The following is a 21821-nucleotide window of genomic DNA, read 5'->3' as shown; positions in this document are numbered from 1 at the left end:
CAGAAGCGGTGTGATCAGATGATTTAGTTATAGCTGCAAATCTGGTTGAGGTGTTGTGGCAACATGAGGGAACACGGAGCATTGTATAAGAAATTCAGCATTAACCCTCTTGCATTAATCGAGGCATGGTGATTCATGTCTGTGTGAGGGTTGTGGCGTTGATGTGGGCTATGGAGTTGCTTATCTTGGCAAATCTAGATCATCTTATTTTCAAGTGCAGCATTACAAGTGACTCTTGGACCTTAAATCTTCCCTTAGCATCAAAGCATTACCAGGGAGTCTCTTGTCACCCTACCAATGCAAGATTGCTTCTCACATAGTAGATTTTGCAAGAGTTTTGTGAAGTCTAGTTTTAAACAATAGTACTTCTACCGCTTCCCTTGAAGGCCTGTGCCACAACCTAATATAGCTCAGATGTTTTCCATGATAGTTGATCTGATTTTTAAAGACTTGTCTATTTACTCCTACTTGTACCACCCAAGCTATTTCCCAACCTCAAGTCTGAAGGATGCAAATTCTTGTATGAAATTACCATGCCCCCACTCCACGGGGTAGTTGCTTATCCAAATTATACATATTTGCTTCATTTGTTCTTTCCTCATAATGTACTGCCTGATCATTTTTGAACTACATTGTTCTTCTACGCATTTCTACTATTGCAGATCAGTGCGGGACGATACTGTTCCATACGTGGTGTCAATACTTAGAGAAAGAAGGATAAAAAAGGATGAAGGGTCAGGGTCAACATGGAATTCCATTGTTTTGTTCATTTGATACTATTTTTTTAAAGAAAAAGTTATTAGGATCAATACAAAGAGGTAGCAAGTAAGAGAACTCTTAGCTGACATTACGGTCAGCATGCTGTATACTAAATTAGAGGCATCCTTGCAGTATTGCCTTGTCATGCTTCTGATGCACAAATGAAACTTGAAACGAGCGGTGGGCTCAAAGGGTAAATAACTTCCAGCCAAAATTTGCTCAAGGGCTCCAGACCACCCATCCTTCTGTCACATTAGTGAGGTCAAAATATCAGCAGTTCTTGGCACTTATGTAGTTCTTTACAAAGTTGGGTAAGATCTATTGTATCACCAACAGATTTCTCCAGAAACTTGTTCCATGTAGCTGCTTTTTAATAATGGTAATATTTCTATTGCTCCTTTCCTTCTAGGATCTCAGAGTAATTAGCAAACATTGATTACACCTCTTGACACCTCTGTGAATCAGATCAGTATTATCCCCATTTTACAAAGGAGGAAACTGAGGCACATAACATCTAGGTGACTAGGCCTTAGGTCACACAGGCATTCTGTGACAGAATCAAGAATAAAATTTATCTGCCCATAAGACCATTCTCCTTGTTTCCAACCACTAGACCATTCCCTCTCCCAGAACAGTCAGAGACACATAGATGTTGCTTCAATCAAACTGATTTAAGTGTAAATAAAGAAGGGTCACAGTACATTTGATGTTATCAGCCCAGATCCTGCTTTTAACTGACCATTTCCCCAGCCTGATTCCACCAGTTGAAAATGACTGAACGGGAGCAGGGGTTTCTTTCAGAGCTAAAGTCAGTTGCGTGAATTATCTCTGTAATAACAATGAGGAGTCCCAATGAGGAGTTTATTTCTGATAGATCTGGGAACCAAAAGAAAAAGAAAGGATCCTTAAAGATTGGCATAAGTGACTTGCATGTCAGAAAGATAATCCCTGAACACACCTGTGCAGCAGAAACACAACACAAGGATTAGTGATGTACTTAATCTGTCATTATGGCATTCCCTCACTGAACTGCCCAAGTGGTTTCTGCTATCCCAGCTCAAGTTCCACTTCCACATTATCAGCGTCCACATGAGTTCAAATGGATTTTGATACTGAACAATGCATGTTTGTTCATTCATTTTGTCTATGATTTCTAAGGTGGAATTTTAATGGAGTGAAAAATGAGGGGAGGAAAGGAAAGAGAAAATAATAACCTGAACACTGAAACTCAATGCTTAATACAATTTCCCAAGCTTTACATTCACATCTGCTACTCTTTTCAGAAGAAACTCAACCCCCACGTTTATAAAGTGGAATTCTACCTCTGGTATTATTCTGCCAGAGAGTAGAGCCTAGAGGGTGTCTTACTGTTCATTCCTGGGGTTTTAATCTAGCTAGCTAGCAGCCACAATTATTGAACCACAGTTTGTCTTATGTTGTGAGATTTCCTGTGCTTTGCAGCCTGAACCTTGTTCAAGTCTAAATCCTTATGCTGGCCAACTGCACATCTACAGAGCGATGAGTTTTTTAATTTCAGGAAAATGCCTCTTCACTGAAAATGTTCCCAATAAAAGGTAGGAAATAAGAGAAAAGAAAAGGAAGATGAGCATCTGTGATTTCTGCTTTCACCATTGTCCATTTGCAGAAAATAGCCCACAATTGTGGAATGCAGCTTTTTGCAGAAGCCAAGCTTCTGGCCCATAAACCTCTTTCTACACAAAAATAAAAAAGGAGGGAAGAAGGGTTATAATAGTAGGAGAGATCTAAGAACATAGAAACATGTTTTGTTTCAAATACATTTGAGTTTCAAATTGACCTGGTGCACTTCCTGTGGCATTAAAGTGCCATAAATTGAAAAGGCAAGTTGGAAACAGCCTGGACGAAGCTGCAGTTACTGCCAAAGTGGTTTATTCATCTTTCTGGATGGAAGCCAAAGGAGTTGACCGCCCTGTGTGCTGGAACCCATGCCAGCCAGCCAAAGAATAACATTGCTTTGACTAAGAAGGCAACTGTTTGTTTGTTCTTCCCGCCAGAGGGAAAAAAAGATGGCTGTTAATACTCGTGATGATGGAAGAGGTTAAGAACTGAAGGTAAGAAAATAAAATTGTTCAGGGAGGAGAGTAAAGGTTAGAGGTAAATTTCCCCCCTCCGTTACACTTCTCCAATGCCCTTTGTCTTCAATGGGATTGTATGTGAGAGGAAACCTTGTCCCTTAATAGTTGAATGCATGCTTTCCTTTCCTGCAAAATATGGCAGTCCCCCCCCCAGCAGGTTAAAAAAGGAGCAATTGCCATTATCATGATTTCTGCACAGGACCAAGCTCGATGGGGGTGCTAGGATGTCACCATGGCAATCGCATTCAAGGGAACGTTATTCTTTTTGTGCAGATCTACAAACTCCAGTGTCTCATGGAAAAAATAAGACGAAGGGAATCTTTTCTTGAGTACAAAAGCAATGGGACACCTAAGATTTAGGGCCTGATCCCATTGAATTCTGTGGGAGTTCTGGGTGCAGAAGGAATGCAGGATCAGGCAATTTGGAAACTGTTGCTGGACTGTTTGATGTCTGGGCTGGCTTTCCTTCTGATGCTTTTGTGGTCTGTCAGATTGCGAGTTTGGGAAGAATGATTTCTCTTAACCTCTTCTTTCTCTCTCTTGTTCTGTAGCGTGTAACATCCTAATATGTTATAGCAGGTGTCCATTGTGGCCCTATGTCTAGATTGGGCTCTGGTGTAAATTCATGCCTGATGTCACCTTTTCACACGTGTCATTTGATTTGCTATGTTTTGTTATTTGTTCTGAAAGCTTTAATACCATTTGAATTCTAATAGGTGCCTGTGTGCAGGCAGGAGGGGCTAGCATAGAGCCGGCTGTGTTGTTTCAGAGGCTGCCTATATATGAAAGGTTTAAGTTGCACTAATAGCATAGAGGGATCTTAGTTGGGCCAAAGATCTGGCTCTAGTTACCAGCTATCTGTCCATTTATTCTGCATTCATCCTCATGGCATGTCCTCCTTGTCCTCTTATTGGTTGCGGTACCCTGTAGCTGACTAGGTGGTGTTTTCAGCATGTTATTTGTTTCTGATCAGCTGTATTTATACTGAATAACCCTGATGAAAGATGCTACTAGTGATACTTATTAATAGCAATTTCTTGTCTATACATCCAGCTCGTGATATTTGCAGGGCCGCCTGGGTGGGGGGCAATTTGCCCGGGCCCCACAGGGGCCCCCACGAGAGTTTTTCAGGGCCCCTGGAGCAGGGTCCTTCACTCACTCCGGGGGCCCTGGAAAACTCTCACAGGGCCCGGGGCCCCGGAGCTTCTTCCGCTCCGGGTCTTTGGCTGGGGGTCCTTCTGCCCCGGGACCCGCCGCCGAAGTGCCGGGTCTTCGGTGGCAATTTGGCGGCGGGGGCCCCCGCCACCGAAGACCCCAGTCCCCCTGAATCCTCTGGGCGGCCCTGGGTATTTGGCATTTTTCTTAAAGCCCCAGCTGTTGGAGTCGTGATTATATGAGATTTTTTGACTGTCATTTAAAAAAGAGAGAAAATTTCTACTCTTCGTGACTATGGAGAAAAGCTTGAAAACAACTCAGGTGTTCCCTAAAGACTCAAAATGCAGAAGGCAAATCAAAAGAACCCCAAGTATATTACTTTTTTTAAAACTTGTGATTTTTAAGTCAATCTCATGATTTTGGGGGTGCCTCTTGTTTCTGAACACTTCCGGTGGGGAACGCGAATTATTTGTGGGTGAAGGGCCTTTTCATTATTGTTAACGTTTGTACACCTCTTTGGGCATGGCAAGCATTGTTTATTATTCCTATTACTTTCACGAGGCCACAGAGGATGCTGCACTTCCAAACAGTGCATTTGCAGGAAGAGGAAGGAAGAGGCTAACCCATGCAGGGCCGGCTCCATGCACCAGACGAGAAACCACGTGCCTGGGGCGGCACATTGTAAGAGGCGGCATTCCAACCAATCTTAGGGCAGCATATTCCGGCCGCCCTGCCATGGTTTTTTTTTGTTGTTGTTGTTGCTTTGGCAGCCCAGTCTGCAGCTCTGGAGCCCCCCGGTCCGGGAGGCAGGAACTAGCGATCCCTGCCACTCGCTGTACCGCCGGGCTCCCCGGGATGCGCCACCGCCTACACCAGCCTCCGCCTCCCGCGCCGCTCTGAGCCCGGCCCGGCCTTTAAAGGAGCCTGCCCGGTCAGGAGAAGCACCCCAAGGCCCGGCTGCGAGCGGGCTGCAGCACCACCCTTCGCGCCCCTGCGGCTGCTTCTTTTTTTCCCCCCCTTCAGCAGTCCAGCGGGCAATAGGAGGTTTTTTTTGTTTGTTTGTTTTTCTTTGGCAGTCCGGCCGCCCTTTTTTTTTTTTCTTCGCTTGGGGCGGCAAAAAAGCTAGAGCCAAAAAAGCTGAACCTATGACCTCTTCCCCGCCCCTTGATTGTCCAGGAGGATCTTCCTGTTGCCCACTCCATTTCAGGGCTGTCATCCAGATGCAGTCTCTCCCCAGCTGTGAACCAGCCAGTGGTTTAGAGATGGAGTTGTTTAATGGCCATACAGCATACCTCCCCTTTCCCCTGGGAGAGGTGAATTCACCCCATGCAAGGCCCTTGGGCCACGTAGTGCCCCATTAAGGATTAAATGGTGTATAGATTCTCTGCGCTGTAGTGAACTCCGTCCAGTATAGGGAGAGCCTTGCAGTTCTGGAGTATAGCTGGACTCCGCTCCACATAAATGGCAGGACCAGGATTTGACTTCTGTATTTGCACAAAGTACAGCTTGATCATAGCCACCTGTCAGAGAAGGAGATCTCACCTCAAGCCAGATGTGTGCTGCTTTGGAATTGCCGTGTTGGGCATTTAGAGGGGAAATGGAATGACAGGCTAGCATTAGCATTGCTAATATCTTGAACAAATGTTTTTTTCTGATTAATTAAAATAAATTGGCATAACAAGAAACACAGTGTGCGTTCTTAAAAGTGCAAAGTTGTTTTCTAATGCAGCTTCCCATTCGAGCAAGTCCCTTAATTATCTCTGTTTGTGCTTTAAAGCAAATTTGTTTTTTCATAGAAATCAGCGTTGCCTAATTCCCATCGCTGCTTAAAAATCAGCAGCGCATAGGAGGAATTGTTGTTAACTATGGAGTCTGCTGCCTCCTATGCACACATATTGCATCTCTCAGTATCCCCTTTGAATGACCATAGGCATGTTAACATCCAGGGAAGAATACTTATGTTTGTATACAGTGCCAACTTCTCGGTTTCCATTATTTTATTATTTAAACTTAGCCAACTTTAGAGGTTCGCTCTGTGGCAAGCACACTGAGAAATACGCAGCACTGGTAGCAGAAGAGTCCTCTATTTCCCCCGCATAAAAATAATGAAAATACACGACCAAATTGCCAGCCATAAAATAGATCCATCATTGACGGTGAATTAGAAAAGGAGTTTTGGTGGCAACTTTTTGTCTCACAAGAGTACAGTTACTGTGTGTCATGCTGCAGCATCATGAATGGCTAAACAGTCAAGTTCTTGAGTGACAGTCCATGCCACAAATGATGTATGAGTGAGGCAGAGAGCCAGAGGATGAAGCTGGTGCACTACTCTCTCAACCACCTCTCTTCAGTGTCTTTGACTTCCTGGAGCAGGGCAGCCCTCCAATGTGGTCACCTGTTGCTAGCTGCATCTTCCCAGCTCGTGGTCTCGATCGACATTGAAAGTTTTCAAGTCCCTGTGGTAAACATTCTTGAACCTGAGCCTAGGTCAGCCCAGTGGCCTTGGAGCATCGGCAAGTTCTCCATACAGGAGATTATTTGGAATGCGTCCATCATCCACCCAGTGCAGATAACCGAGCCAATGAAGAATTCTGTGTTTGAGAGTAGTGAATAAACTTGGCAATTTTGCTTCCTCAAGCACTCAACCTCAGGAACATTGGTTTCCCGCTTGATATTGAGAATATGGTGAAGACTGCAGAGGTGGAAGGTATCTAGCCTTCTCTCATGCCTGCTGTAGGTGATCTAGGACTCTTAAAATGCATGCCTGGTAAACCTGTATCTTGGTGATCAGTGTTAGTTTCCTATTATCCCACGTGTACTTGGTCAGTTGGCTGAATGTGATAGCTGCCTTTCCTATCTGAGAATTAAGGTTGTCATCTAGAGAAAAGTTATCCTATACAGTTGATGCTAGAGAACAGAGCTTGTGCACAACTTCTAGCATGGTGTTAGCTATTGAAACTTCTGGTCCAGTCAACATACTTTGTGTGAGCATATTGTTATAAACATTGTTATTGGCAGTTTCCTTAGCACACGAGAATAAGACATTAATAGGAATGTATAATTCATATAATTACTGGATTTAGATCTTAATGAATATCGACACATTAATTGCTATCTGCTTTTTAAACTGTAGCACGTTCACCAAGTTGCATGCTACATTCCCACATACTAAGCAAGTGCTGGTTATGTGATTTCACAGTTTCACCAATTGTCTGAGCAAGCTAATCTCCATGCTACCTTCTGTTGGGATGCCCTCAGATCTCTTAAGCTAAGTAGTGTTGGGTTGGACCAATATTTTGATGGGAAACCTTCAGATAATACTTATATTGTGGCTTGAATTGCTGCAGTTAGGTTAGATGGTGACACTCTTCGCTATGAACCTTCACTGACTCAGTGCCCCAGCAGTGTCAGGTGTTCTCTTTGGAAGGATGAGACATAAAACTGAAATCAGGACCACTTGTGGTCATTATGTCTGCATAGAAATTAAGCACCCGCGGCTGGCCCATGTCAGCTCGACTTGGGCTTGTGGAGCTTGGACTGTGAGACTGTAAAAGTTCAGTGCAGACGTTTGGGCTCAGGCTGGAGCCTATGCTGTGGGACCCTGTCCCCTTGTGGGGACCCAGAGCTTGAGCCCGAACATCTATACCACAGATTTACAGCCGCGCACTCCAAGCCCCATGAGCCTCAGTCACCTGATCTGGGCCAGCCTTAGGTGTCTGCTGGGTAGACATACCCTTAAGCTTCTTATGTCACTTTTTGTAATAGTTGGGGTAATGGCTCTCGTGACCTGGTTATATTTTAATTTGAGTAATTCCATCCTACCTCCCTAAATCTTTCTCGGAGTTGGTTGTGGCATTCTTTATTTTTCAATTTCTGTCCTCAACTGTTTTTCAGTAGTTCTGTGCAGTCTTAAACAGCTGCTGTGTTTCACTGCAGAAGTGGTTGCATGTCAGTGATGGGTGAACTGATCCCTGGGTATCTCTTTCTTCATAGTGGCGTTTTGAGGCACAGTTAGTTAATGTAATAAAGCAATTTTAGATCCTCAGTGCCACCAAAATGCAAAGTATTTTTATTAACAATCTAAAAGCATCTGACTGTTGGGCTCTCCTTACTCCTTTCTAGACAGCCTCGATGAGCCTACTCACTTATCCCATGGGCTGCTTTAACCTCTTTTAACCTTGCAAATTTTCAGTGGAAGTTAGTGCTGGGCTTTTTGCTGAGAGAGCAAATCCCGTGATATAAAAGTTTCAGTTGTACAAAGTAAAATCTTTCTCATGCTCATGATTATGCATCCCAGCTGTCCCTGTTTTGCAAAATCATTGATTTGATTTTTTTCAAAATGTTTATTTTTTGTATTTTTTTCTACCCTCACACTGGAAATTCTTTTTGTATCATTCAGCAGAGCTTTTACTTCCAGTAATGTAAAATAAAATAAAACAAGCCCTGTATAGTTGACTCTTTGTTGTCAGTTTTTTGACAAGTGACAAAAACTGAGATCAGATCAGTAATTCAGCCTGCAGTGGGTCATATGGAGCATGAGTTAGTGAATCTCATATTCTTCGTAGTAGGCAAACACTTCGGTTTGTGATGTCTGTGTAGGAAATGTTGTGCCTCCATGTGCAACACCCCAAACATTTCCTCTTACAACTAAAGAGGGAACTATAAACAGACCAATGTTGTGTGGAAAACAGCCCTGAGATTTAGATTTAAATCCTTATTATGTGAAAATGTTTGATTCATTTTTAGCCATGCAGCTCTTGGTATGAAATAGGAGCTTTTATGAATTTATTGTAGGGAAATGGAAAGGTCTAGGTAGCACAGTTCCGTTTACAGTCAGTAGAACACATGACTACATCCAAGGGCAGCTTTTAATCACACAGGGTTTGATCCTGCTTTCCATCAAAGGTGAAAGTTATGGTTGTCTTCAACCAGGGACCCCAATCATGGGCCAGGACCCCATTGTGCTAGGAGCTGTACAAACATAGAACAAAAAGACAGTCCCTACCTCCAAAGAGCTTACAATTTAAGTGTAAAATGGGAGACAACCGATGGATACAGAGTGACTGATGGAGAAAACAAGGAAACACAATACTGGTGATAAGCATTAGTCACAGCACACCAGACCTCCTCCAGTAGGTCACATGGCCTGTGCCACAGTGCCAGTGCAGGGTACGGTATATTTCAAGTTGTTTGTCCAGCCCCATTTTACAGGACTTGAGAGAGACATTCCATTGTTTCTCTGAGAAGACTTTCACAGTAGGAAGCCTTCTCTTGACATTCTGCCTTCAGCTGAAGTTCTGCCTCCAAAACATATTTGAACTGTGCGTGTGTGTGCACGCGTGTGCACCTACGTGTGTGTATAATAATAAAACATCTAATCTGTATCAGCAATCTCTTATTTGCATTGAGATGACATTCTTTCTTGTTCATTTTGAAATGCTCTGCCTTCTGCCTCTGGGCAGCTTGCATAACTACATGAGCAAACAGTGCCGCTCTCCTGGATTGCATTCAGTGACCCTGCTCAAGTGGAGGCAGCCTTGGCTGTTCCACGAACAATTTTCAGCAATCATTCCTCCTTCTCTTGTACGGTCTTCCCTTTCTGTCTCTCTTGCATTAGGAACCGTCTATACCAAAATGGAGCTAACGGAAAGTTTTATGGCGTGGTGTGAGAGCAGGAGCTTCCAGTGCACAGCCAAGGCTTGCTTTACCTGGCATGCTCTGTCGTGATGTGCTTGTTTAATGAGTCCCAGGGCATCCTAGAGAAGGTTGGGGCTTCACTTTTTTGTTTCCAGCAAACCTCATGCTGTAATTTCAGACTGCACCTTATCCCAGGGGACCATTTGTTGACCTACAGATTTGCTGCTGTAGGCCACATGCTTTGGTGTCAGGTAACCCGGAAAAAGACCCAGGGGCCCATCCTGCCTTGGTCTGGCAGCTTTTCTAAAGAGAGAATTGATGAGATACATTTATTTTTTAACCCTTTCTTTCACTTACTTCTCTCCGAACTGTTCTGTGGCAGTAAATCTGCTCTGTAGCTCAAACAGTAGACAGTGCCTGCTGGTATGTAAATGGCTGTTGGGGAGCTGAACCGTTGTGCTTGAAAAGTCACTTCTAGTGCTTTGAACTTTATTCCACATTTATCCTCTGAGCAAACCTTAATATTCAGACAAAAATCCTGATATCTCCTGTTGTGTACAGTCGCCTGAAATTAATTATGCACTGGGGGCTCTAATTAATAGCGTTAAGGGCATTCGACCTGGAAAAGAGCTGAAATATCTTAAGAACACAGTGAACCAAATCCCAGGAATGTACTCTCAAGCCAGCATGCCATGGCTCACACAGTGGGGCACAACACCAGTGCAAGGGAAATGCTGTGATTACGGTCCCCTACGTGGTGCTGGCTCAGTGCACAAGAAGGTACATTTTAAGGCTTCTTTAGCAGCAACCATATTGATCACTGTTATTGGTTGCACTTTCTGTGATTTCACTGTATTTCAACAGAAACATGCCCTTGTGGTCATGGTCAGATGTCATCAGGCATATCTGGTAGCACAGTGTTGTGCATCGTGGCAGGATGCTTCCTGGATATGTGAAGACTTGTGGCTCTTTAAACTCAGGATTTACCCCTGTAGCTGGGGTGTTCTTCTACCTACCATTAGCTGCAAATTCAACGAGGACAGTCATGGTACAACACACTATAATCTCAGTTATTACTAGCAAAATTGATTAACCAGCACCTATCCATAGGCTTACACAGGGCCTCATCTTGCAAAATGCTGAGTACCTTGTGTGAATTGTTAGTGCCCTTGATTCCCATTGTCTTTAAACGGGAGTAGAGGCTACTCAGGAAGCACAAAATTCCAGATTTTAAAAGGTATTTAGGTGACTATAGATGCAGATAGGCACCTAGTGGGATTGTCGAAAGTGCCCGAGCAGGTTAGGTGTCTAACTATCATAATTGTCAATAAGATTTAGGCTCTTAAATGCCTATTTTGCTTTTGAAAATGGGTTTTAGGCTCGTAAGTTAGTGAGGCATTGCAACGCTGAGCAGAATCACACAGGCATACTTTTAAAAATCAGGGCCCAAGTGCCAAGTCACTTTTGACAATGGGACTTAGAAGCCCAAATCACTCAGGTAAAATTTTCAAAAAGCAACTAAGGCACCTATCTGCATCTTTAGGCACCTAAATACCTTTGTCAGCCTGGCCCTAAACCTCTTGCAGGATCGGGCCCTGGTGAGGCTAATATGTTACCATTGTGGCAATAGTTAACTTCACCACACTGACTTTTCTCATATACAAAATGCAGGTTTTCAACTGCTACTTGAAAACGGGTATAGTTTAGTGCAGTTTAAAAGGAGTGATGAAACACTTCCCTAAAAGTGCACCTCATGTTCTGTGTTATAGCCACAGAAGAGTTGTGTAATGTAGAGTGAGCAGTTTGAGGCAGTTCCAAAACACTGACCTTACCCTACTGAGAGAGAAGGTTCACACACAGGAGAGGATTGCTCACAGCTATCACAATGATGAAGTGAAATTTAAAATTACATTAGATGTTTGCTTAAGGAACAACAGATGAGGAGGCCCTGTGGATTCTTAAATCCTCATTGCAACATTGTAAAATGAAACCATGACCATATGTTATCCTTCCACTGGCTTGTATGAAACCAAGGCAGAAAGAGGGAACCTTTTAATGATGCCTTCCTTGTTCTTAAGTGTGTGTATGTGTGTCTTTTTAAAATGCATGTTTTAAACCATACCACCGTCTGAAAGTTCCTTTCCTTCTGCACCATTGTCTTCACTTAAAAAGTCCGAAGCATTTCTGATGTTTGTGTAAATTAGATTTTAAAAGTACGGTATTGTTTTCCCTCCTCAGAGATTTTACAAGAATATCACTGAGTAGTTTCATGCTAATATGATGAGGGCTTACATTAATCCACAATAGCTAGAGAATTTGTAAATAAATTTTAAAACAAACAGGACCTTGGTTGGGTCTTGCTGAAATACTTTTCACTGATGTGCTGAGCAAATGCTCCTTCCTTTTGTACTTTGAAGGAATATCACTGTTGACATAGCTCATGTTGTAAAATATAAATTAGGACTCTAAAGGCTTTAAGCGGTTTAAGTACAGGTTTTCAGTTCCCCCCCAATGAGTGCAGTTTAGTCTTTCCCATCCAAGAAGCTAATTTTAATTAGACTTGGAATGGCACTTTCTGAGTTAAATAGAGTCCTGTGGAGAGCTTTTGTTTTCACTCGGTTGTGACTAAAAATGGCACATTTTGCTTTAAAGTGATGTATAGCCAGACACCATTTTCTGGGTTGTGAACTTTTGACACTGATGAGAATAATTCCTTCCAAACAAAAATCTATTGCGTTCAAATTCTTTGCATGACTGTATTCATGCAAATGTTCCTTATAGTCCAACATGAAGTAGTGTATTATAAACCATTATAACACAGTCATCCTTTTCTCTGCAATTCAGATCATTAGCATAGGTCCAACAGCACAGAGGACCAATTTCCATAATAAAGGAAATCCTCTCCCATTTAATCACTTACCACCAAATGAACCATTTAATGCCACATTCAGACCTATTGTTTGAGGATTTCCCAAGGCTCCCCTTGATCCACTTATACTCCCTTATCTGCCTTTTGTCTCTGGTTAACCTGCTTGCTTTTTTAAGGGGGGAAAAATCAAATCAATTGCAAGAGGCATGCAGCTGTTTAATTAAACTTTTTCCCCCACAAAAGTTGCTTCAGATTTCTTTGGGCGTCTCCTTAGCAGTGTCTAATCACTATAATTTAACAGATTCTGTAATTACCTGCCTCACACCGGTATAGCTTGATTGCTGTTTCTTTGTTCCAGCCATTTCAACTTCAAGTGACAGCTGAATTTACTCTAGATGAATGGCTTGTGCAGTGGGAGCAGTACAGGGTGGTCTAGATTTATATGCAGCCTTTAAGGCTTCCAAAACAAGAGCAAAACATAGTTCTAAGTTCACAGAGAAGTGGATGCGCGAGAATTCTTTCTTTATATCCTGAGAACCAAATTCTGTAACTCTAACTCTTAAGTAGTGCTTATGTGTTGGCTCCCTTTGAACTCAGTGTAATACTATTCAGTGTAAAGCTTGTAAAATCTGGCCCTGGGCCAGTGTATTCCAGTGTAAAAAGGAATATGGTAAAGGAGTGGCAGCAAATGCTAGGAAATTCAAAATTTGAGCTGAAACTGTCCTCAGCTCACCCCTTTCTGTGCCCATATAGCACAACTCGTGTTCAGTGGTCCATACCTGCCACCAGCATATTTACATGAAACTCTCCACTGATTTCAGTGGGAATTTCCATGCCTAGATCAATAATACCATATGGCCCATTAATTGGAGCTGGGTGCACAGAAGATTTGCAGGATCCTGTTTAGAGAGAGGTTTCTTTCTATAATCTCTAAATGAACAAGACATACTTTTTATGAACATACGAGAGAGGAGACCTATTTTTTCTGGTGTATATTCTTTACGGGAAAACAGCAATGGTATGGCAAAGAAGCATAGGTGTTAGAAAAGATCAGAAAGATAATTTAGTCCATCCTGCTCCTCTTGAAAATTGTTTCCTATAATCTGTTTTTAAATACTTTATATATCTCTTGTTTTTAATGTCCAAAGTAACAAGGATGCAATACCCTCTTGCATCTGACAAAGTGGGTATTCACCCGCGAAAGCTCATGCTCCAAAACGTCTGTTAGTCTATAAGGTGCCACAGGATTCTTTGCTGCTTTTACAGATCCAGACTAACACGGCTACCCCTCTGATACTTGACACTATGGATGTAGTTAATGTTAAAAATATATATTCTGAGGATCTGGAAACACTACATTTTGCACTTACAATATATACAATAATTATTTAAACAGTGCGCTCACTATGATTGCCTCATTTCATAAGTATCCCAGGGGGAGAACAGTCGTACAGTATAATCTTATTAATCCAATATACGTCAGTACAATGCAAACAATAAATACAGAGCACTCAGACTAAGAAATTGCAGGCAACTGTATTAAGCAATCACAATTTCAGTTCATTATCCACTGCAAAGCTTTTTAAGATAGAGATACTATTTTCTTAACCTCAAACAATGTGTCACATTTTTGTAATAATAATAATAATATTTTAGCACTTGCACAGCTTTATTCCTCTTCAAAGCACTTTACAAATAACATCTTACTAATTCTAAAACCCCGAAGATGTAGTTAAGTAGTAATTATGATCCCTGTTGTACAAAAGGGAAGATGGAGACATAGAGGTTAAATAACTTGCCACAAACTCTGAAGAATCAGGGATGGGATTAGAACTCTTGGACTCCTGCCTCACAGCCTTGGGCTTTGACCCTTCCATCACACCTTTGTTGCTGTGTAGTTTACTGGAATATTCCCAGGAGATGCTAAGTCTCTTGCATGATTGGGCCCCAATTGGTAAATTCTGTACATTTCTCATGTGTATTTTTTTCAAGTAAATAAATCTGGGTGTCGCTCTTTTTTATGCCAGCTCAAGTGTTCTTGCAATGCCAACCATTTCTTGACTCTTGGTCAACCTTTAGGACTGGATTTTAGACAAAAGAGGAGCTAATTCCCCTGGTTAGCACCTTTTGAATTTGTTTTTATACTGCTCTCCTAAGAAAAACCAGCTAGACCCAGGTTTCCTGCGTGGGCTGAGATACAATTTCTGGCCGAACGCTTCTCTTTGTCTTGTCTTTATCAAATACTAGATTCAGACAAGTAAAATGTAGGGACAGGGTAATAAGGTGTAGGATGTCTGGTGAACTTTAACCCTTCTCTCCCTGCAGACAGAATTCCAAATCATACATGCGGAAGATTTTGTTATACTTGGAGCTCTCTGTAAGTGAAACATTCTTTCTTACAATTCACACATGTATCTCTGGGACATTGACTGGAGTGAGAAAACAGTAAACAGCTATAAAAGTTACTCCCTACATGTTTTTTTGCTGTTCTTAGGAATCCTTTTGATGAAAATGCTTGTTGGAATAGTGCTATAGCTTAACCTAGTGAAAAGATGCATGCATCTAGGCCCAAGTTTCTTGACACCTCTGTGGGAGCTGTTGAGTGCTCAGCACTTTTGAAAATCAGACAAGTGCCTAAATATCAAGCCTAAATTTAAGATTTCCAATTATGAGCTAAATTCCAATTATCAGCTAAAGTTTCCCTTTATTTTCTTCAGATATACTGAATAAGTAATGAGAGTCAGAGGATGGAAATGACATTTAAGTTGAAGAAATTAACCCTACATTATTTAAAGGTTCCTGCACTATTATATTTTTTGCATCTTTCCATGCTGGGCCTATGCCCAAACTGGGTCTTGGCTTTCACCCATTGTAGATTGACAGCTCATGTGTCAAGCTAGATTTTGTACTGTAGTATAGAGTCCCATTTTTAGAGGTGATCGACACATGTAGCTCCCATTGACCTGTATGAGAGGCTTCGTTCATTGCATGGCAAAGACTCTGAGAGGAGCACCACTGGGTTGGTTATACCTCGGTTAATGACCTTGCACCACTGAACTCTTACTCTATTTCTGTAATAAAATATAGCAGAATTCAGGGCAGGTATTGCAAAGAGAAGGTTGTTGTGCCAGTCTTGCTGCTTGCCCTACTTATGTGAGAAGCAATAGGAGCATTTCTAATATGGAAAACGCAAAGTAAGAATGGTGGATTGACATTCTGGTTTGGTAGCATTACACCCACTTTGCACTTGTATGAATCATTACACAAGGCGCAGGGCACAGACAAATCAGGGCTCTTGGCTCCATCCACCCTTACATCAACACCCTGGTGGCCAACAAGGGCTAATAATCACAGAGGTATTGTCACTGAGCTACAAAGCTGGCTACTTGTAACAGGTTAAAATACAGTAGAATTATAGGACTACTAAATACCAAGGCCAGAAGTGGTTGTAACAGGGATAGGTAATAGGAGAAGAGAACTCTGTTTCTGTCATATTTAGGAGGGATATTGTGTATCCCAGTTGTTGATTTCTCTATCAGCTGTTAAAGTAAAGTAATGCTTCATGTCATCCCCATCTTGCAATGTGATGATATGACTGCTGGTCACTGCAGTGCCTACACAACACTGTGTAGATGACACTTGCTTTACAGAGTAAATAGAATGAGAGTCACACAGAACGTGGGATGATGCAATTAAAACCCAACTCGTTGCTCAAATCTGCTACATGTCAATCCAAGAGTAACCACTCACATGTGACTCGACAACAAATTCCACTTAAAAAAATATGCACAGATATAGCCCACAGAAACTAAGGCCAAAATCTGCTCTGTCATGCCAGATAAAATCCAGCCTACGTCAGAGGAGTTACGCCAGTTACAATGGAGTAACTGAGATCAGAATTCAGAGTAGCAGCCGTGTTAATCTGTATCTGCAAAAAGAACAGGAGTACTTGTGGCACCTTAGAGACCAACAAATTTATTTCAGCATACGCATTCGTGGGCTACAGCTCACTTCTTCGGATGCATAGAATGGAACACACAGAAGATATTTATACATTCAGAGAACATGAAAAGGTGGAAGTAGCCATGCCAACTGTAAGAGGCCAATCAATTGAGATGAGCTATCGTCAGTAAGAGAAAAAAAAACCTTTGAAGTGATAATCGAGATGACCCATAAAAGGTGTGAGGAGAACTTAACATGAGGAAATAGATTCAATTAGTGTAATGACCCAACCATTCCCAATCTCTGTTTAAACCTAAGTTAATTGTATCTAATTTGCATATTAATTCGAGTTCAGCAGTCTCTCTTGGGAATCTGTTTTTGAAGTCTTTTTGTTGCAAAATTGCCACCTTCAAGTCTGTCACTGAGTGGTTAGAGAGATTGAAGTGTTCTCCCACTGGTTTTTGAATGTTATGATTCCTGATGTCAGATTTGTGTCCATTTATTCTTTTGCGTCGAGACTGTCCGGTTTGGCCAATGTACATGGAAGAGGGGCATTGCTGGCACATGATGGCATATATCACGTTGGTAGATGTGCAGGTGTACGAGCCCCTGATGGCGTGGCTGATGTGATTAGGTCCTATGATGGTGTCACTTGAATGGATATGTGGACAGAGTTGGCATCGGGCTTTGTTGCGAGGATAAGTTCCTGGGTTAGTGGTTTATGTTGTATGGTGTGCGGTTGCTGGTGAGTATTTGCTTCAGGTCAGGAGGCTGTCTGTAAGTGAGGACTGGCCTGTCTCCCAAAATCTGTGAGAGTGAGGGATCATCTTTCAGGATAGGTTGTAGATCTTTGATGATGCGCTGTAGAGGTTTTAGTTGGGGGCTGAAGGTGATGGCTAGTGGTGTTCTGTTATTTTCTTTGTTGGGCCTGTCCTGTAGTAGGTGGCTTCTTCTGGCTCTGTCAGTCTGTTTTTTCACTTCATCAGGTGGGTATTGTAATTTTAAGAATGCTTGATAGAGATCTTGTAGGTGTTTATCTCTGTCTGAGGGATTGGAGCAAATGCGGTTGTATCTTAGAGCTTGGCTGTAGACAATGGATCCTGTGGTGTGTCCTGGATGAAGTGTCCTGGATGGAAGCTGGAGGCATGTAGGTAAGTATAGCGGTCAATGGGTTTCCGGTATAGGGTGGTGTTTATGTGACCATCGCTTATTAGCACAGTAGGGTCTAGGAAATGGACCACTTGTGTGGATTGGTCTAGGCTGAGTTCAGATCAGAATACAGCCCTAAGAAATCCTGCAGTTTAAAGAACAAAAATGGGCCAAATTCAGCCAAAGGCAGACTACAATAAGGGGACACAATTCCTTTGAAAGGTCTGGACTCGAATCAAATAACAAAACAGAAGTACTTGGTATAAATAACACTCATTTTCCCATACCTTCTGAGCCTAATTCTCTATTGCTTTTAACCTTATCTAGTCATTTACACCTGTAAAGTGAGTTGAAAATGCTGCATCCATTTTTTCACTGATTATACAGCAGTGTAAATGATTGCACAAAGCATTAAAGAATCTGGCCTTCTGAAAGCTCATCTGGTGCAAGTTACACTATTGTCCTATACCACGTACATCCATTTTCTAACCAATTTACACCTGCTGTTTACCACCCCTTATGTCACAGCTAAGTGTGGCCCAATACAGATAATTTCCAGGCTATTAACATATAGCAAACTGCATGACACTTGAGCAGTGTTAAATGAGTGACACCTCCTAATTACATTGTGGTAGCCAGTGCTGCAGTTCCTTTCAGTAATCGATGTTAATTAATTATCAATAAGTTTTACGGGTTTGAATTTAATCAATAATTAGAGAGACCTCAGATAACTCATCTTGATTGAGTGTATTAAGCAATGCTTAGCGCATAACAGAAAGGCCTACATTACAGATATCGGTGGAACCATACTTTGCAACCTGAGCACAGCTGTTCTTGGTATTGCCTGGTTTTATATTGGGTCATGGCCTACCCTTTTTTATCTAAGTTGTTTGCAGTTTTGTTTCTATTATTTTTTCTTTTCCAACTTACAGAAATAATTTAGTATTTCCTGTTTTTTCGGTACATTTTATACATTTCTAACTGCGTGATCCAACATCTGTTGTTTGTCCTTTCACATTTTGTTAACTCTCACATCCATTTGTTATTGTGAAGTGTACATTCAAAAATACTTATCAGCTCTTAGGAACTACAGTATTACAGAGCTTATCATAAGTGAGTACTTACTACAAAGCATTACGAGATTCTTGCTCACAAACATGCCATAAGGCCTCAGGAGAGCCTAGTTAACAACCAACAGATATACCTGACAGCTATTCAAAGTATAAATGTCAATTATGCGCAACTTCCCACGCGTGGTAAGTTTCACTATCTAAATATATTTTGTGACATTTTCTCTTGTGGGGTGGAATTTAATAGCACACAATGTTGGTGCAATATTGCTGAGGAATAAGACAATCACATATAGAAATATCATTGTTACTATGTTTTGTCTTTGCCTGGGCCTTTGTTATATTAATAATAATAATAACCACTGATGAGCACAATACAATAAGGCAATATTTAAATCAGCCTTTGCTACACATTATTAATATTCACAGTTTGGATTTCCATATGGCCTGATCCATTGAAGCGCATTCCCTGCAGTTTTGGATCATGGCCAGAGTGAGTTCCAGCCGAGGCTCTCAAAGCAAGCTACAAAAAATTTCTACTTATTTACAGATGAATGAACTGGGTAGAGAGAAGTTGAGTGACTTCCCCAGGATCAATACGGCAAGTCAGTACAGAGTGACTCAAGATTCCTGCTCCAAGTACTTTCCAGCTTTCCTTCCCTAGAAAGCAAATTATTCCTCTTTCAAAAATGAGACTATCTGGTGTCACCAATTTCAGAGTCGAAGGCTGCCAGTGGTTACATATGCACAGCTCCCATTGGCTTCAGTGGGAGCTTTTTAGTGTAGGTGACCAAAGGCAACATTTAGCCTTTACAATCTACATTACTCTGACCTATGCATCACCTTTTTCTGTTTCTTTCTTACAGCAGCTTCATCCTACCTAGTCATCTTAATGCCCAGATAACTCCCCTCGATCTGTCCAAAATGCTACTTCTAATGCTGTTATTTAAAAATGCCACTGCTATAGTCTTCACCACTTATCACCCCTTGAAATCGCTCTGCTGGCTCCCCACTGTCCTAGGTTATGGTATCAAGTTCAAACGTGTTGTTTTCACTTTCCAGGCCCTACACCAGGGGTCGGCAGCCTTTCAGAAGTGGTGTGCTGAATCTTCATTCATTCACTCTCATTTAAGGTTTCGCGAGCCAGTAATACATTTTAACGTTTTTAGAAGGTCTCTTTCTATAAGTCTATATTATATAACTAAACTATTGTTGTATGTAAAGTAAACAAGGTTTTCAAAATATTTAAGAAGCTTCTTTTAAAATTAAATTAAAATGCTGATCTTACGCCGCCAGCCTGCTCAGCTCGCTGCCAGCCTGGGGTTCTGTTCACCTAGGCCGGCAGCGGGCTGAGCGGGGCCTGCGACCGGGACGCCGGCTGGCAAGGGGCCGGCAGCCGGGACCCCAGATCTGGTGGGGGGCGGTTCAGGGGTCAGGGCAGAGGGCTGGGGGCATGAGGGGGGGTCAGGGCAAAAGGCTGGGGTGTGGGGGCGGTTTCAGGGGTCAGGGCAGAGGGTGGGGGCTGTGGAGGGTGCAGGGCAGAAGGCTGGGTGTGTGTGGGGGTTCAGGGGTCAGGGCATAGGGCTGGGGAGTATGGGGGGTGCAGGGCAGAAGGCTGGGTGTGTGGGGGGGTCAGGGCAGAGGGGGTGGCTGTGGGGGTGCAGGGAAGAAGGCTTGGTGTGTGGGGGGGGTTCAGGGGTCAGAGCAGAGGGCTGGGATGCTCGGCTCGTGGGGGTGCTCCCAGCCCCCTGCCCTGAGCGGCTCATGGCATGGGGCTGGAAAAGGATATGCCCGGTCGCTACCTCTTCTCTGCCTCCTCTGCGAGCTGTGTACATGCTGCCACTCTTCCCCCTCCCACTCACAAGGGTCATCAGCTGATCAGCGCAGGGAAGGAGAGGAGGAGGGGCAGGAAAGCACCACGCTGGGGGAAGAAGCGGGGGAGGGGGGAGGCTTGGCTGCCACAGGACCAAGCTTCTGCCTGCTGCCCCCGCAGGAGAGAGTGGTGTGTGTGGGGGGGGGACTGAGTGGGGCTGGGGGCCGGGACCGTGGCAGGCAGCAGCATGGCACTCAAAATCAGCTTGCGTGTAGGATGCCGACCCCTGCCCTACACTATTCTAACCCAGAGAGCTGCTCAGGCCCTTGTCCCTTGCCTTATTCTTTTGGCCTCTTTCCACTCTGCTTGTGATGCCAGTCCCGATGCCCCCTTCTTCTCCCCCCACTCCTGTCTGTGCCTACTTTCAAGCTGCCCCCGTGCATGAAATACCCACCCAGTAGTTGTTTGCCAAGCTACCTCCTTTGAATCCTTCCTAAATATTCACTTCTACCATCTTGCTTACTGGAAGCAGGTTAAGCCACCCACACTAAGTCAATACATTTATAAATACAGAAATTAAATAGTCTCCTTAAGCTTTGTGCATGCCAGGGCTTAGGGACTATGTGATGGTGTTAGCCTCACAACTTCCTCTGAGTAACCCTCACTTGTTGTGCCATGTATAAAATTAGTCTGTAAACTCCTATGGGGGCTGAAACCTGATTATCCTCTGACTTACATCAGTGAAAAATCTGGAGTAACCCTATTTCAGTCAAACAGGTTTAGACTGGTGTGAGAGGAGAACCAGGGCCATTGTCTATAAAATGCTTTGCCTACTTTTGTGTGCTGTAAACATAAATAATATACAGATACATTTAATACAAGACATAATTATAGGTTCTTTAATTAAATTGTTGTTTGGAAGAGGGGCTCTTAACCTTCCCAAAATCTTACAGATGGAGATGGTGGGGGGAATTCAGAAATTGGGGGAAGAGATCTAAACTGAAAATAATGCAACCTTTCAAAAGAAAACAAGCATTCTACTTGTGTTGATTTGTTTATTGCTTAATTATGATTTACTGTTCCTAATTATAAAAGAGCCTTGTTAAACCAATGCAGACTGTTGTTACTTATTATTAGTATTTATTACAGTATTGCTGAGCTTTGGCAATGCACTTGGCAGCCAGGCCTTGGGGAAATCCGGCTGACAAATCTTCAGTGCTCCGTGGGCTTGGAGAAAGTGGAGCTCAGCAAGGAATACTGCACAAACCCAGGGGACAGGGACGCCCTTCAGGGATGCAAGAATTTTTGTTCAA

At 42.7% G+C, this 21821-nt stretch overlaps 1 protein-coding gene across 25 annotated transcripts in view; it reads left to right on the top strand.

Annotated features, from left to right (window-relative positions):
* Nucleotides 1–21821, top strand: part of TENM4 (teneurin transmembrane protein 4) — a 766066-nt gene that overhangs the window by 450754 nt on the left and 293491 nt on the right. Inside the window, exon 1 of one of the 25 annotated variants that reach the window (XM_039490442.1) lies at nucleotides 2796–2849. The exons of the other annotated variants lie outside the window; for them this stretch is intronic. The gene's annotated coding sequence lies outside the window, so the exon portion shown is untranslated. Of the gene's footprint in view, nucleotides 1–2795; nucleotides 2850–21821 lie in introns of those variants that run through there. 25 annotated transcript variants of the gene reach the window in all.

This window comes from Mauremys reevesii, linkage group 1, assembly GCF_016161935.1.
Source record: "Mauremys reevesii isolate NIE-2019 linkage group 1, ASM1616193v1, whole genome shotgun sequence".
Lineage (NCBI taxonomy): Eukaryota > Metazoa > Chordata > Testudines > Geoemydidae > Mauremys > Mauremys reevesii.
The sequence above is the reverse complement of the archived record's forward strand: the minus strand, read 5'-3'. Positions and strand labels throughout refer to the sequence as shown.